Source organism: Chionomys nivalis, chromosome 16, assembly GCF_950005125.1.
Source record: "Chionomys nivalis chromosome 16, mChiNiv1.1, whole genome shotgun sequence".
Classification (NCBI taxonomy): domain Eukaryota; kingdom Metazoa; phylum Chordata; class Mammalia; order Rodentia; family Cricetidae; genus Chionomys; species Chionomys nivalis.
This window is the reverse complement of record NC_080101.1, coordinates 60,883,694-60,899,843: the sequence shown is the minus strand read 5'-3', so window position 1 is coordinate 60,899,843 and position 16,150 is coordinate 60,883,694. Positions and strand designations below refer to the sequence as shown.

The following is a 16,150-nucleotide window of genomic DNA, read 5'->3' as shown; positions in this document are numbered from 1 at the left end:
ACTGGACCTGGCAACCGCATTAAAACAGACTTCCATTCTCAGTGGTTTGCTGTTTTTCCTGGCTCTGCTTATGACAATGCCTCTGCAGTATATATCTATAACTGTAACTCCTGGATCAGGGAGTACACCAAGTACCACGAGCGGCTGCTGACTGGCCTGAAGGGCAGCAAATGACTTATTTTCATAGACTGTATTGGGAAGTTGGCTGAGCACACAGAGCGTGAACAACAGAAACTCCCTGCTGCCTCCTGGGCTCTGGAAAGGACAGAAAGCTGTTCCACAATGCTCTCAACCTAGCTCACAAAGACACCAAAATCTCTACTAAGGTTGGTTCTACTGTTGTTCAAGTAACCTTAGCAGAGAAAAAAAGTATTGGAGCAACCCATCTTTTTAAATGACATCAACTATGCTTCTGAAATTGAAAAGATCTGCCTAGTGGATGAGAACCAGTTCACCTTAACCATTGCAAACCAAGGCACACCACTTACCTTCATGCAGCATGAATATAAAACCGTTATCCAGTCTATCATTTATAACAGGACCCACTGGGAGCTTCTACAGTCTCGTGCCCAATGGTAGCCCTTTTGGCATTTAGGACATTAGGTCTTTGGAAGAGCCCTGGGACAATTCCTACATAAGTGGCCAGAATGTCTGGTGGGGCGGATTTATCGTCCTTGTCAAGTTTGGCATTGACCAAGGCATTGATGGGATCCGTAAGGGTAGAAATGAGCCCATTCTGTATGTCAATATCATGGGCAGCCAAGACCCACTTATGAATATTTTCATTTCTAACAGTTGTGATGGCATTACAGGTGATGGTGTTGAGCCCCTCCCAGGTTAGCTGTTTTATAAGGATATCCTTGGTAGGCAGATGGGATGCGCTTTTCAACAGCCTTCATGACACAGATCACAAGTTCAAGGAATGGTTCCACAGCCTGCTAGACAAGACTGTGGAAATAGCCTACAATGTCCTGGTGCATATAAAGTTTGAGGGCCTTATTGGAAATAGGCATGTAGGCCAATCATGGATTGTGAGACAGGATCAGTTTATTGTCCATGGCCAGTAAGCATAATGAGGGTAATAGTAAGTCCAAATTGCAAATTTGTGTGGGCTTGTATCTCTGCTGCATCATCATAAGCAGAGCGCCATTGGAGGAAAAATGAGGCGTCAAGAACAGCCTTCAACATGGAGTACCTATCGTAATGGGTTTGAAGCTGCATGGCTCATTGTCTGAGTACCCGCTCAAAATAAGGAGAATCGGGGTAGCACTGGTCACCCTCACACACCCCTGCATGGCTCCTAGTCTGTTCTCAACCTTGCTGCCATTGGGAGAGCACATAGCTGACAAGGACAATATCACCGAGCCTCCAGATTCCACAGGGATGGGATGCACTCGGAAGTGCTCAAGCCTATCGAAAATGGACTGGAACCACAGATGTTAGACCCAGAACTGACCCGCCTCATTCAATGACAAATGCAGGTGCTAGGCCTTGCCCTGGAAGTTGAAAGTGAGGACATATTCATTATGTCTTGTCTCACCATGGGATGCCAGGAAGATACAGGGGAGCCAGTGCCTTCTTCCAGCACTAACTGGGCAGGCTTGAGTGGAGAGAGCATGCCATGGAACCAAGGATATCTGAGAGGGGCTGATTTTGCTCAGTGCCCTCTGAATCCCCCAGAACAGGAAGGACCCTGTGACTGCTTCTGGAGTATCCAGGGGAAGGTAGGGGGTTGAGAGGGAATAAACTGTCCTTGTTGTGAGCCGCTCCTCAGTGGAATGTGAGGGGGACGCAGTTCCTTCGAGTCAAAGCGAGAGGCCGCAATGGAAGCAAAACTAGGGGAGAAGGATGCTGACCGCCGGTCAGAAAGGCTCCCATTAGCCCCCTGTGACCGGTGGTCATTATTTTCACTGCGTCCCAGCAGCAGATCCTGGCTAGGCAGACTCTCCAAATGATTCAGGCGGGGCAACTCTAGACTGTCTGTGTTATCCTCTGTGATGACGGAGGTCCCAGGGACCTGGGGACGGATCATGGGATGGGGGCTGATAGCAGGGCAGAGTCCTGGGCTTAGGCACTCCTGGATGTCAGACACCCAGGTCTTCACATGAAGTGCATCAGTTGTCTCCAGAATGTACTCTGAGGACCTTCTACCTTAACCACAAACGTATTCTCCCTGTCAGGCATCTCTAGGGCCATGGCTGTGTGGACATCAGTGATAGCAGAACGGGAATGCTGAGTCGAGACAGGGAAGCCTTGGTTGGTACAAAGAACTCCAAGCGACCTCCTCCTCCTCCTCCTCCTCCTCCTTCTCCTCCAACACTTCTGTCTCTGAGTCTGCCCTCCTCCCACTGAAGTCAGCCCAGCCACCCCTCCTCCATGATCCACTCCTGCTGGGTCAGGGGCAGCTTTTTCAGCCCCCTTAAAACTAAGCAGCTCGCCGGGCTGTGGTGGCGCACGCCTTTAATCCCAGCACTTGGGAGGCAGAGGCAGGTGAATCTCTGTGAGTTCGAGACCAGCCTGGTCTACAAGAGCTAGTTCCAGGACAGGCTCCAAAACCAGAGAGAAACCCTGTCTCAAAAAAAAAAAAAAAGAAAGAAAAAAAAAAAAAACTAAGCAGCTCTTCTCTCTGTAGCATTCCTGCTCCATCTTTCAAGGTTCCCCCTCTACAACTCAGTCTCAGCCTCTCAAAGTGGTGAGCTCATCTGCGCCCCGGGGATGTAACATCGTTGGTCAACTCCCTGCCAACCATCCCAGCACCCCCAGAGGAATTGGAGTTGGTGTTTCCATCTGGGACTGGAGGGCCGGATGTGGTCTCCAGAGGCCCAGCTGGGGAGGAAGTGCCAACGGCTTCTCGCTCCTGCAGGACACCTCGTTCAGAATCTCTGACTGAGCGACCCACTGAACGGAGGATAAAGCATTTCTTGAACTTCAACTTTGACGACATTTCTTGAGCTTCGGCTTTGAGGACATTGTAGAGGAGGAAGAGACTGAGGATGGAAGGGGTCCAGCCAGGTCCTCAGAAGAGAGAGATGGGCGCAACGCAGCCAGGGGCCCACCTACCCTGCAGCTGTCAAGGGACAAGTCATGTGGTGATGCAATCTCCACACCAGGGCTCAATGGGGCCAAGACAGTTGGGGAGAGTGAGCCCAAGGCCTGGGTCACCTCAGCTTCAAAGTGCTGCAGAAATAGCTCAGCAAAATGGCAAGAAAAAGCAGCATCTGCTCCAGGGTCTACACATTTTGGGTGGGAGGACAGATAGAGGCGAAAATGGCTGGCAAGATCCAGGGCACCCAGCCCTCGTATAGAACTCATAGAACTCTTGCCAACTTTGGGGAGAGGGTGATGATAGCGCTGGCAGAAAAGGGAAGGCCCCATCTTCCAGATAAGGGGGCGCCAACCATGATGGGCCCCAGGAGGAGCCTGGAGGAGGGCCAGCAAAGAAGAAAGCAGCCAGAAGACATGGGTTGAGCGGCAACAATTGCATCTCGGTCTCGACACTCTACTCCGGAATCAAGCTAGTGGAAATAGCCACCTTCTGAGGAAAACGTTCCAGTCCCAGAAGGAAAAGGGGATTCAGCCACAGTCAAACAGCCAAAGCCTTCCCGTGAATTAAGAGACTGGCCACCGCCCTAATGGTCTTTAACAGGGACTCACATAACCAGGTTAGTTGGGGAGACTAGGAAAGGAAGTCCAACAGTCCACACTCCAAAGAGCAGTCAGGACTCCTCATAAAGCAAAAGAGCCTTCAGACAACCCCGGAGAGTGGACTCAGGCAAAAGTTGTCCAGTTGCTCACAGGCCTCAAGGGAGTCCACACTAGGACAAGGATGGAAGTGAAAGAGAAATCAGTGTTCACAGATCGAAAGTGCTGCTTATGGTGAGGGACTTCCGCGGTTTGTTAGGCTGCAGTCGTAGGCTCACACAGTATCTCCCGGTGAAAAGGACCAGAGGTGGTCAGCCCTTATGCGAAGGTACCGAATGAACCGAGTCACGATGTAGAGTTCCTAACTAGGAAGACAAACGGGAAAGAGAAGAAAATGTAGGACTAGGAAAGAAAGTCCCAAATCACCAAGACCTTAGAAAATGAAAATAGGGGTCAACTCACTGAGAACAGGCGAAGGGGGCGAACTCAAGACCACGACAGAGAGTTGGGATGGGGACAGCAGAGGAGGCAGCAAGAAAGAAAGAAAAACGCCCGAAAGATGGTAAAGAGGACCCAAAAAACGAACAAAAGGAAAAGGTCCATCCACACTGGGTGCCAGTTTGTAGTTGCTGCAGACTTGTTACTGCTGCCTGCTGTGCAGATCCCCGTTTCCTGGGGGCAAGAAGACACAGAGACAACAGGCATAGACGCTGAGAGATTCCAGCGTAAAGGCTCTATATTGTAAAAGGGTCGGGGTTATGGGGGAAGGGGGGAGGGGAATTAAACTGCCACAGGATTTAAAACTGGCAGTCGTTGCTGGTGCATTGTGATTGGCTAGGAGTGTGTGTCATTAATTGTAATGCTTTTGGCCCGCTGACAGGTTGTTTTGGACAATTTTGCTTATTTATTATGAGTTTGCAAGCACTAGCTTGTGCTTGCGGTATTGCCCTGCCTCGGTACAGAACTATACTCTGGAACTGTGAGCTAGAATAAACATTTTCTTCTTTAAGTTGCTTTTTAAAATATTTATTTGCAATTACAGCATGCACTAATGCACGTGCATGTGTTACATGAGTATCACAGCATGTGTTTGGAAGACCTTTCTTTCTATCATGTCCATCCTGGGCCATTTTCCTAGTCCTAGCTGCACATTTTTATGTCTAGGTCTATGCCTATAACCATTTCTATAGCCAGAATAATACGAATGTCTATATGTATCTCCATATATAGGCCTCTATACCAAGCTGAAGTTATCTTTCTCTGCATGTGTCAACAAAGAGTATGCACATTCAGATACATAGATAATACTTTTATTATGTTTCTTGTAATGATAGAGAGTCATTAATACATTAGTGTTCAATAAATATTTGTTGAATGACTGTAAAGAAATCCCTATAATGTTTTATGTTCTGGCAAAGACTAGGTGTTATGTTCTGTATTTATTGTTATAAAGCTAATATGAACAGAAAATCCAGCATTAAATTTGCTTATCACTATGGAATGCCTTATCTCAGGAAATTTCAAGTTCAGCAGCAGAGGTGACGTGAGGCTCGATGTTGTCATCCAAAGGCTTGCTTCTTCACATCACTACGAGGCAAGCACTGCCCAATTTAAGAAAAATGACGTCATTATAAAGATACAAACTAGTTCACATAAAATCTAGAATGCTTGGGACAGTATAGCCAGAAGCAATCCTTAAGGCAAACCTCAAAACTCCTCGGCATTAATCCCTGTATCTCAGATACCTATGAAGCAGGCATCCTCAGTGGCTCAACTAATCAAAAGTGCTCATAAGGCCTGAGAAGCCAAGAGCATGTGGGATGTTCAGCAATGTGCTCAGACCTCTTGTGAGTCATAGGGCTCCAACGCCTTAGACACAAAGAGATTCAGAGAGTGGGAATCCAGTTCAGCCCACCACAAGGCTGTTAAGAGTCCTTTTCCACAAGAGCCGCCCACGTGGCCTGCAGCTCCCTGGGAAACAAAGCTGAAAAGGTTGACTCACCACTCTGGAATGCTTTCCTACCCCAGCTGAAGAGAAAGAAGCCACTTCAGGACAATTATCAGCTGTCCACTGCTCCATGAATATCCCTCATCGGAGGAGTCAGGTACCACTGCTGGCAGAGTTTCAGCTTGCAGCTGTATGAGCTTGAAGTCAAGAGACACTGCACATCTAATTTCTGATAGGACAAAGACCGCTGTAGAGCTGTCAAGGCAAGCATGACTCAGCCAGCAGCAAATGATGACAGTAGCTCATCTAACAACAGTGGAAGCAATAACCAGAACAGGTTCCCTGGAGCATTGAATTGCACCCCCAGGGGTGCTGAAAATACTCTAGAGAGGGGAAATGTACAAGCCTCGAGGATTCCTTAACAACCAACCAAGGGGAGATTTAGAAGCAGCAGGTGTTAATTTAAAAAGACGAGAGGGGGGGGGAGGGAGGGAGGGGGGGGAGGGAGGGAGGGAGGGAGGGAGGGAGGGAGGGAGGGAGGGAGGAGGAAGGAAGGAAGGAAGGAAGGAAGGAAGGAAGGAAGGAAGGAAGGAAGGAAGGAAGGAAGGAAGGAAGGAAGGAAGACACAAACATGTCTGGGGGGCATGTGTGTAGACCACATTTGTGATTAGAGAAACACCTGTCACCTTTCCTGAAAAGGAAAAGACACTCAGAAGGAAAAGAGGCTTTGCTAATTAGCTTGCTTCCTTTCTTCTCCCAGAACGCATGAGACTGCTTTCCTGAAGACCTGACCTCCAGATTTTTGCAAGACTGTTCTCCTACAGACTTGAAGTCTCAACAATTCAGGACATTTTTCCCCCAGAAAAGTTGGCAGTACAACAGAGAACTGTTTCGCTTCCTCTGTCTCAGCCACTTAAACTATATTACTGTTTTACCATCTTCAAAGAATATGTCTAGCTAAATTCTTAAAACTTATTTCATAAATCTATTGACTACCCCTGCCCACATATTCACAAGAATGTGATTTCCATGAGCACAAGGCCCTTGTATATCATGTTAGTGGATCCCTCAAGGCTTAGAGCAATAATGCTGCATATGGCATGCGTTCAACAAATATTGTTAGAACTATTTGATGTGCTCAGACGAAAACTCAGGCCTAGTGACGATGTCTATAATCCAAGCACACAGAAAATTAAGGAAGAATAATATGGAGTATGAGGTTAGCCTGGGCTCCAGAGCAAGACTTCATCACATACATACACATCAAATATCAGGTCTCCAAGCCTTTATTTGAACTGTAGCACATTTTAAGGAATTTCTGCAAAATGACCTTTGTCCAGTCTGCAGGGGATAGCTCTCTACCTAACTCCATCCCTATACTCTACTTCAGAAACACTTTTCACTTAGTCAGCTGCTTCCCCAATGTTCCAGTTCTCCTGGTTCATTCAGTCTTTCAACAAGGAAAAGGAAAAAATCGCCATTAGAAAAACGCCAGAGAATAAGTCAAGATAAAAACAAAAGTCTGGTTTTAGCCATTCTGACAGGTGTAAGATGGTATCTCAAAATTGTTTTAATTTGCATTTCCCTGATCGCTAAGGAGGTTGAGCATGACCTTAAGTGTCTTTTGGCCATTTGAATTTCTTCCTTTGAGAATTCTCTGTTCAGTTCAGTGCCCCATTTTTTAATTGGGTTAATTAGCATTTTAAAGTCTAGTTTCTTGAGTTCTTTATATATTTTGGAGATCAGACCTTTGTCTGTTGCAGGGTTGGTGAAGATCTTCTCCCAGTCAGTAGGCTGCCTTTTTGTCTTAGTGACAGTGTCCTTTGCTTTACAGAAGCTTCTCAGTTTCAGGAGGTCCCATTTATTCAATGTTGCCCTTAATGTCTGTGCTGCTGGGGTTATACATAGGAAGCGATCTCCTGTACCCATGTGTTGTAGAGTACTTCCCACTTCCTCTTTTATCAGGTTCAGTGTGTTCAGATTGATATTGACATCTTTGATCCATTTGGACTTGAGTTTTGTTCATGGTGATAGATATGGATCTATTTTCATTTTTTCTACAGGTTGACATCCAGTTATGCCAGCACCATTTATTGAAGATGCGTTCTTTCTTCCATTGTAAACTTTTAGCTCCTTTATCGAAAATGAGGTGTTCATAGGATTGAGGGTTAAAATCCGGGTCTTCTACTCAATTCCATTGGTCGACTTCTCTGTTTTTATGCCAATACCAAGCTGTTTTCAATACTGTAGCTCTGTAATAGAGTTTGAAGTCAGGAATGGTAATGCCTCCAGAAGTTTCTTTATTGTATAAGATTGTTTTGAGATACTATCTTACACCTGTCAGAATGGCTAAAATCAAAAACACCAATGACAGCCTTTGCTGGACAGGTTGTGGAGTAAGGGGTAGACTCATCCATTGCTGGTGGGAATGCAAACTTGTGCAACCACTTTGGAAATCAGTGTGGCGGTTTCTCAAGAAATTCGGGATCAACCTACCCCAAGACCCAGCAATACCACTCTTGGGAATATACCCAAGAGATGCCCTATCATATGACAAAAGCATTTGTTCAATTATGTTCATAGCAGCATTATTTGTAATAGCCAGAACCTGGAAACAACCTAGATGTCCTTCAATGGAAGAATGGATGAAGAAAGTGTGGAATATATACAATTTAGAGTACTACTCAGCGGTAAAAAACAATGACGTCGTGAATTTTGCATGCAAATGGATGGAAATAGAAAACACTATCCTGAGTGAGGTAACCCAGACCCAAAAAGATGAACATGGGATGTACTCACACATAACTGGTTTCTAGCCATAAATAAAGGACATTGAGTCTATTATTTGTGATCCTAGAGAAGCTAAATAAGAAGGTGAACCCAAAGAAAAACATATAGTCATCCGCCTGGAGAGGGGAAGTAGACAAGATTGCAGGGCAAAACCTGGGAACTTGGGGGTGGGGTGGGATGGGGGTAAGGAGAAATGGGAAGAGAAAAGTGAGAAGGGGAGGATGGGGGAGCTTGGGGGAATGGAATGGTTGGGATAAAGGAAGGGTGGATATGGGAGCAGGGAGGTATATATCCTAATTAAGGGAGCCATCTTAGGGTTGGCAAGCGACTTGACTCTAGAGGGGCTCCCAGGTGTCCAGGGAGATGTCCCCAGCTAGTTGCTTGGGCAACTGAGGATAGGGAACCTGAAATGACCCTATCCTATAGCCATACTGATGAATTTCTTGCATATCATCATAGAACCTTCATCTGGTGATGGATGGAGATAGAGACAGAGACCCACATTGGAGCACCAGACTGAGCTCCCAAGTTCCAAATTAGATGCAGAAGGAGGGAAAACATGAGCAAGCAAGTCAGGACCGCGAGGGTTGCACCCACCCACTGTGACAGTGGGGCTGATCTATTGAGAGCTCACCAAAGCCAGCTGAACTGGGACTGAATAAACATGGGATAAAACCGAACTCTCTGAACATGGTGGACAATGAGGGCTGATGAGAAGCCAAGGACAATGGCACTGGGTTTTGATCCTACTGCATGAACTGGCTTTGTGGGAGCCTAGCCTGTTTGGATGCTCACCTTCCTGGACCTGGATGGAGGGGGGAGGACCTTGGACTTCCCACAGGGCAGGGAATCCGGACTGCTCTTCAGACTGGAGAGGGAGGGGGAATAGAGTGGGAGGAGGGGGAGAGGAGTGGGGAGGGGGAGAGGAGTGGGAAGAGGGGGTGGGACATGGGAGGCGAGGAGGAAGCAGAAATTTTTTCAATAAAAAAAATATAAATAAATTAATTAATTAAAAAAAAGTCTAGGTCTGGAGAGATGGCTCAGAGGTTAAGAGCACTGATTGCTCTTTTAGAGGTCCTGAGTTCAATTCCCAGCAACCACATGGTGGCTCACAATCACCTGTAATGAGATCTGGTGCCCTGTTCTGGCGTGCAAGCATAAATGCAGACAAAACACTGTATACATGATAAATAAACATTTATAAATAAATAGACAGGTGATAGATGAGAGAGAGAGACAGAGACAGAGACAGAGAGAGAGAGAGAGAGAGAGAGAGAGAGAGAGCTAAAAGCAAATGGCTGAGGACAGAGCACTCACTGAGGAATTGTAGTGGGGTGTAGAGACAAATATTTTAGGGGCCTGGCTAAGATGGTAAATTAGGTTAGAACTAGGTAGTGGTTCATGAGAAAAAAAGAGAGGCAAAATCAGCTTTCCCTACATATTATGTAAATTATACAATTAGACAAGTCCTGTATATAAGTTGAGTTAATTTTCAACCAATGCCTGGACAGTGTATGAAAGTCAGGTCCCAATCCCAACTCCTGCAGTGATTTGAAAAGCATAGTAAAGTGGGAATCTGAGAATGCAGGATGGAGACAAAACTAGGTGTGAAAGCCAACATACCAACAGGCTCACCTTTCAGAATGTGAAATGCACACACGTAGAGGTCTGTAAAGTACCATCTACAATAACAGTGGTGCCTAAGAAATATTTGTGAGAATAGGGAAATTAATACATTATGTTCACTACCTTTGTTGAGGCAAGTAGTTCCTAATACATACAAATCATCACACTGTATACTTTAAATTTATAGTCTATCATCTTTATCTCAATAAAGCAAAAAGACGGGACGGCGGAAGTAACTAGAAGTCAATGGAGACTAAAACACAGAGAAAACACAAATAATTACTGTACATGAAGCCAATACATCAGTTCTCTGTAGAGGTGCCCAATAGCCATTCATTCGCCATATGTCTAAGTACATTATTACCGCTCCTGTTCACACATTTGAAAAGTAACTGCCTTGATGCTCCAGAAATTGTCGTAGAAGCTACTGTTCCTTCTGTCAGTATTAAGCCCTCCAAAAGCACGACCAATAAATAACTGTGTGGAGGACCAATTCTGCACCACAGTGGATGGGAAAGATCCTAACACAAGATGCCCTGGAAGGTATCAGACTCCCCTAGGAGATAAGCAAGAAGGACAGTGTTGACAGACAGGAGTCAGACTGCCCTTCTACGTCTTAGCTTTTTAACAGGAAGAATTTTTTAATCCCCTTTTAGGAAGACTGTTTAACAAACTAAGATGTTGAAAATGCTGACACTGTGTGGAAATTAGAGATTTCATTATTTAGTCGTATGCCAGAAGCATTTCTCAAACCATCTTAAGAAAAATCCATAAAAGTACAACAGTCTGATTCATTGGTCTGGTTAAGAGGTTAAATTCAGAAGTTTGATTCCCAGTTTTATTTATTTATTTATTTATTTGCTCTCCTGGGGCTTTAATGGACATTAAAGCTGCTAACTAGACTATGGTATTTGTTTTCAGGTAGAGTTCTAACTACAAGTAACATAAACTCAAAGTGTCAGATCTGAAGAAAACCATAGAGGTCTGCTACCCAAACCAGTAGCTTACAATTAATTACCCTCAGTAACTAACAGTACTCATTCCTCTTGACACAGTAACTAACAGTACTCATTCCCCTCGACACAGTAACTAACAGTACTCATTCCACTTGACCACAGTAACTAACAGTACTCATTCCACTTGACCATAGTAACTAACAGTACTCATCCTCCTTGACCACAGTAACTAACAGCACTCATTCCACTTGACCACAGTAACTAACAGCACTCATTCCACTTGACCATAGTAACTAACAGTACTCATTCCCCTCGACACAGTAACTAACAGTACTCATTCCCCTCGACACAGTAACTAACAGTACTCATTCCCCTCGACACAGTAACTAACAGTACTCATTCCACTTGACCACAGTAACTAACAGTACTCATTCCACTTGACCATAGTAACTAACAGTACTCATCCTCCTTGACCACAGTAACTAACAGCACTCATTCCACTTGACCACAGTAACTAACAGCACTCATTCCACTTGACCATAGTAACTAACAGTACTCATTCCACTTGACCACAGTAACTAACAGTACTCATTCCCCTCGACACAGTAACTAACAGTAATCCTCCTTGACCACAGTAACTAACAGTACTCATTCCCCTCAACACAGTAACTAACAGTACTCATTCCCCTCGACACAGTAACTAACAGTAATCCTCCTTGACCACAGTAACTAACAGTACTCATTCCCCTCAACACAGTAACTAACAGTACTCATTCCCCTCGACACAGTAACTAACAGCACTCATTCCACTTGACCATAGTAACTAACAGTACTCATTCTCCTTGACCACAGTAACTAACGTTCCCCTTGACCACAGTAACTAACAGTACTCATCCTCCTTGACCACAGTAACTAACGTTCCCCTTGACCACAGTAACTAACAGTACTCATTCCCCTCGACACAGTAACTAACAGTACTCATTCCCCTCGACACAGTAACTAACCGTACTCATTCTCCTTGCCCACAGTAACTAATAGTACTCATCCTCCTTGACCACAGTAACTAACAGTACTCATTCCCCTTGACACAGTAACTAACAGTACTCATTCCCCTTGACACAGTAACTAACAGTACTCATTCCCCTTGACATAGTAGCTAATAGTACTCATTCTTCTTAACCAAAACTGCTCTGATGTTGTTCTTATAGCTTCCATATGTTTCTTCAAAACAAAATTCCACTGAAAAGCTGTGTGTTACAATCCCTAATCAGAAGAAAAGAGAATATATAAACTTCATTTTGCCTCTTTACATTTATTTATTTGTTCAACTTAGTCCTACAGAACTTAACTGGAGTTTCTGTCAACCAATGGAGAAGAAAATCCACTGTCTTGTCCTCAAGGTATTTACAGTCTGATCCAAGAGGCTGACAAAGAGATTATCTGATTGAGATGGAGTAAAGCCACACAGGGCTTTGTCAAAAGAAATGTGGGCACTGGTGTAAAGTGACTGACCTAAGGCTCTGACCCTTAAATAGGGTGCAGGACACAGGAAAACCAGGGGCCAAAGCATCAGGAACTCATATAAGGAGAAAAAGATAAGAGCTCAGAGTGGCAAATAGTTGGTACAGCTGGCCTTTGAGGTGCATTTCCTATGACAGGTTTCCAATAAGCAGCTGATTGATTGATTGATTAAATAACTGGCTGATTTTTCTCAGCTAATATAAACTTCATGAAGGAGCTCATAGGTCTCTGAAAAGTATTGACTGAGGTTTTCTGTCCCACCCGGTCCTTGTGCTGCCTGGTTTCCGCAATCGTTAAGTCCCAAAGAAATCACACAGAAGTCTACATTAACTATAAACTGATTGGCCCATTAACTCAGGCTTCTTATTAAATCTTATAACTTATATTAGCCCATTATTCTTGTCTATGTTAGCCACATGGCTCGGTTCCTTTTTCAGCGAGGCAGTCACATCTTGCTTCTTCTATGGCAGGCTTACAACTGCAGAAGAAACTTCCTTCTTCCCAGAATTCTCCTGCTCTCATTGACCCACCTCTATTTCCTGTCTGGTCGTCCCACCTATACTTCCTGCCTGGCTGCTGGCCAATCAGCATTTATTTAAAATATAATTGACAGAATACAGTCCCACACTCCTCCCCCTCTTTTTTTTTTTAAACAAAGGAAAATATCCATAATCTACTTTTTGGGAATGTGGGCATAGTTTTCCAGGCTACTTCCTACTGGTTGGGGGTGCTGATAATCTCATGGGGACCTAGAGAAAATTTAGAATTATGATCAAGCCTCACAGGATACTCCAGTCAGGACTTGATCATAATTCTGAAAACCAGGAGCCAAAGCATCGGGAACTCATAAAAGGAGAAAAAGATGAGAGCAAGAGTGACAAATAGTTGGTACAGCTGGCCTTTGAGGTGCATTTCCTATGACAAGTTTCCAATAAGCAGCTGATTGATTGATTGATTGATTGATTGATTGATTGAATAACTGGCTGATTTTTCTCGGATAATATAAACTTCATGACGGAGCTCATAGGTCTTTGAAAAGTATGTGAATTTTGTTTTGCAAATTAGAGCTAAAAAGTACAAATATCTATAATGATGTTGTGAAACTGTGAATGCATAAAAACAGGCCAGGTATTAAAGAATGTAACCATGGGGGAAATGCCTTATCTGGTGTTAAGGTTCAGGGGGCAGATAGATCTCACATGCAATCCAGTCCCCAAGGCTGAAGAAAGGACTTAAGATATAACATGGTGTCAGTCTGCACTCATGGACCAAGGACAATAGGGTTATAGAAGGTGGCTTCCTGAATTCCATCTCGGGTGGGCAGTCACACTTGAAGTAGTCTGAAGGACAATCAGAAGCCCATCTCTATGTCCAGTGACACTGTACAAACATCTTTCAGTTCTGTCAGGCTGTCCCTAACCCTCCCACAACATCCCACACTTGGTGCTGATCCTCTCCCTTTCACTGAGTAGAGGCAATACCCTCCCTTCTTTAACAACTCTGCTAACCCCAAAAGGTCCAATGCAGACATTCCTCACACATAAAATCCATGGAAACCCCCCAAGTGTCAGATCGTAGTTGAAAATGTAGCAGCCACTAACCACCGGAAAGTCAGAGACACCTAAGATAGAGCGTAGCTGCGCTGGAGAGAAGGAGGAAGTGTGACTCTGGTGGCATCTGAGCTCAAGTGGCCAGGATTCTTCTCAGTCAAACAGAGGTGTTTCTTCACAGATAACACTCATGCTAAGATTATGAATCTCATTTTGAGGAAAACTTTGTATCACTTTAATATGTTCCCAGTAGGATTTACACACAGCATGAAAAATAACCCATGGCCAAGGTCATTTCTGTGCCATTACGGGTATCAAATGACTGTCGCTGTGAATGTAAGAAATTGGAGAGGTTACAGGTTTGCGGAGCTAGATTCGGGTGTCATGGCCCCACGCTGCTGCTTTGATGACCTCCCAGTGCTCCTGGTTCTTTCTCTAGATTCACAATGTCCTGACAGTGATAAGAGAGAGCAGCGGAATACAAATTCTAAATAGCAAGCTTACAGGGATGCCACCCATGGAGAAGAAGCACGAACCAAGAAATTTATTTTTAAAAAACTTAATAGGGTTTATTTAATGGAATTTTTGGGTGTAAATTACTGAGTTGTTTTCCTACATTATAAACATCAGCTTGCTGTATAGAGGAATTGAAGGTATGCACAATAATGTTCCGTTATGAAGTGTCTCACTTTATTTTCTAACCTTGCATTCAAATTATTATCTACATATGTTTGTGTGTGATTTGTATGTTTGCATGTGTGTTTGCACATGCATGGGCACATGAAGATGTTTGTACATGTGTACGCAGATCAGGAATGTATTATCCTTCATTCTTGTTTGCTTTTTCCGTTTACTGAGGCATGATCTGTCACTGAAATTGGAACTAATTCAGATAGTCTAGGAGACCTGTTTGCTCCAGAGATTTCCCCATGTCCACCACCCAGAAGTGGAATGAAATATGCACGCACTCTCCTTGTTGTTTATGTGGTACTGGGGATCTGAACTTTGGTCCTCACACTTGTCCAGCAAGGACTTTATCACTGAGCCATCTCTTGAGCCAATTTAAATATTTATAACACTTTTATCAGTATCTACTATTCATTTCCTGTTTGCCTGTCTTACTTGCATTTTGGGTTTTACACTAAAGAACTAACTTTAACCAGATTTCAGCAAAAAGCTAACATGCTGAAAAAACCCATTGGGTTATTTCATAGACTTCAAGGAAAAGTCAAGAAGGGGGATTTTAGAGATAAATTTTAGAGAAATTAGCAGTGAGACTTGGAGAGACTTCCCACCACAGATACTCCTTTCAAATTAGTTCCTGTGATGTCAACCTTATGGCTTTCCTCAACCCCACCTCCATTTCAGTTCTTTGAAAGGAGCTCCTATTGGACAAAAAGTTAGATCAAATATTCTACTGGAAAAAAAAGTTTAATAATAATGTGTATTAATGGGAATTTAAACCTAGCCACTGGAGAAGCCAAAAGTACAAAAAATAGAGAAATTTCTTAGAAGGGGGAAACCTGGTTAACTAATAAATCACTTCAAAAGATACATTTCCATTTCAAGTACCTCTTTTCTGCTGTAGTTTTTAACCTCTCCTTTCCTCCCTCTGTGCACTCTTATTTCTTGAAAGTTTTGATTTCTTCAGCCCCTGTAGCCCTGTCCATACTGAGAAAAATATTCCAAGGCTCATTTTTCTTTGCTTTGCTTTTTTCCTTCCCCTTATTCAATGGCATTAGTATCAGACAAAACTTCCAATTTCATCCTGAAAAATACCTTCCTGTTTTTAAATAATCTATTTCATTTATACTTAAAGAGTAGTATTTCCCCAGTTAAAAACTATGATTATGTGAAAAATCATATAATCATTTTGAAATTATTACTATCAATTTGCCCCTTCTTGGTGTTAGGTTTCAGCCCTGCCACAAACAGCGGAAGTGCCTGTTGCAATGGCTGCTCTTGGCGACACCTTCTGCTGGAAGTCTACATAAGGACAATGGAAGGCTGTGTTCTTCACCTGCCTGCCCTCACCTCCATCACCACATCCATTCCTTCTTTGAGATCCCAGAAGTGAAACCTCATGGAACTGAGCCACTACTAAATTCTGGGACTTT

General features: G+C 43.9%; 1 pseudogene; it reads right to left on the bottom strand.

The window, feature by feature from the left end:
* Positions 1–1,311: 1,311 nt before the first annotated feature.
* LOC130887792 (SH2B adapter protein 1-like) lies at positions 1,312–3,484 on the bottom strand (annotated as a pseudogene).
* Positions 3,485–16,150: the final 12,666 nt, after the last annotated feature.